The sequence below is a fragment of the Pteropus vampyrus genome, unplaced genomic scaffold, assembly GCF_000151845.1.
Source record: "Pteropus vampyrus isolate Shadow unplaced genomic scaffold, Pvam_2.0 Scaffold1, whole genome shotgun sequence".
Taxonomy (NCBI): Eukaryota; Metazoa; Chordata; class Mammalia; order Chiroptera; family Pteropodidae; genus Pteropus; species Pteropus vampyrus.
Window position 1 is genome coordinate 7,808,606 of NW_011888782.1, and position 2,115 is coordinate 7,810,720.

Consider the following 2,115-nt stretch of genomic DNA (forward strand, 5'->3'; position numbering starts at 1 on the left):
CTTTTTTATTTTGATGTCTGTTTCATCTGATAATAGTACCGCTATTCCTGCTTTTCTCAGAATGCCATTTGCTTGAAATATCATTTTTCACCCTTTCATTTTGAGTATCGTTTGTTTTTGGAGCTGAGATGTGTCTCCTGGAGGCAGCATATGGTTGGGTTTTGTTTTTTGATCCATTCTGTAACTCTGTGCCTTTTTGTTAGTGAGTTCAGTCCATTTACATTTAGGGTGATTATTATAGCCATTTTATCTTTTGCTTTCTGGTAGCTTGGTGTTTTCATGGCTTCCTTATCCTTGTGTTTCTATTTATTTTGGCTGACTTTTGTGCGTTTTGCCTCTGGTTCTTCTTGTTTTATGTTATCTACTTCAGTTCTGAATCTTTGGTGTATGGTTACCATTACAAATACGTAAAGGATAGTTATATATATACAATCATCCATTTTCTTCTATGCGTGCCTTATCTCCATTCTCCTTTGTGAATTTGAATCTTTGAATCCTCCCCTTTTCAGTCGTTGTTATCTCAATTTGTCCCTATGTATGCTGAACGTTCATTACTATCTTGTTATAACAATTCTCTTTTTATTATTTTAGCTTATAATGCCCTGTTCTTAGTAAGGGTTGCACTCCTCTGCTTTATTTTGCCTGATAGTCACGTTACTCCTAATTATGTATTTTTTGTTTTGTTTTGTTATTTTGTTTTAGATGAGCTGACACCTTTCAGTATTTCCTGTAGTGTAGGCCTTGTAATAGAGAATTTCCTCAATTTTTGTATGTCTGAAAAGATCTTAATTTCTCCTTCATATCTAAAGAGCTTAGCTAGATACATTATTCTAGGCTGGTAGTTCCTTTCACTTAATATTTTAAATATTTGATTCCATTCCTTTCTGGCTTATAAGGTCTGTGCTGAGAAGTCCGATGATAATCTAATGGGTTTTCCTTTATAAATTACCATTTTCTTCTCCCTCACTGCCCTGAGAATTCTGTCTTTGTCATGGATTTTTGATAATTTTAATACAATGTGTCTTGGTGAAGGCCTTTTGGGGTTGAGGTAATAGGTGTTCTGTTGACCTCTTGAATTCCAAGCTCCAGCTCATTCCTTAGATTTGGGAAATTCTCGTCCACTATTTGTCTGAAAATGCTTTCTAGTCCCTGCTTCTTTTCCTCACCTTTGGTAATGCCCATTATTCTTATGTTTCCTCTCCTGATGGTATCAGCTAGTTCTTGTATTCCTATTTCATTATTTTTCATTCTCCAGTTTCTCTCTTCCTCCTTCTGATTTATTTCTAGATTTCTGTCTTCGATTTCACTGATCCTTTCCTCCATTTGGTCGACTCTATTTCCCAAGCTTGCTATTTCATTTTTCAACTTGCTGTGTGATTTTTTATCTCTAGAAGTTCTATTTGCTTCTTTTTGAGGATTTCAATCTCCTTGCTCTGCTCATCCAGTTGTTTTTTTTCAATTCCTGAAATTTTTGATATGACTCATTTTGGAACTCACTGAGTTTTTTCAGAAGTATCATCCTGAATTCTCTGTCATTTAAGTTGCATATTTCTATGTCCATAAGTTTATTTTCTGGAGATTTTTCTCTTTCTTTCTGAAAAGCCTTGTCACCTCGGTTGTTCATTGTGTAATGGACTATTTCTCCGCCTGGGCATTAATGGAAATGTATTCTGCTTTTTTTCCAGAAAGAAGATTATATAAAGGTCTCTCTTTAGCCTGCCGCAAAGAAGGCGATTTTCTTTTGGTTTCCAGTAGGTGGTGTCTAAGCATCTTGGATCCCTGCTTTATATAAAACCTTAATAATGCCTTTATATAATGCCTTTGTTTTTTTTGTAGATATTTAATCACGCTCGCTACTCTCAGTTTCAGTCCCTGTCAGTATTAACATCAGTTTTGGTAGCATTTGCTCGAATTCCCCTGGGACTCCATGGTGCTTGGTCTCGGAGGCTATGGGGGGAGGAGCCCTCTGGATTGGGGGTTGGGGGCTGCAGCTCAGCCTGGGTGGCCATTAAAAATCAACTGTTGTTTCTGTTCCATTCGCTTTTCTGCTTTCTGCCCTGATGACTTGGCCCTGCCTCTGGCTGCGTGGAACTTACAAACTCTCCCAGGCAGGGC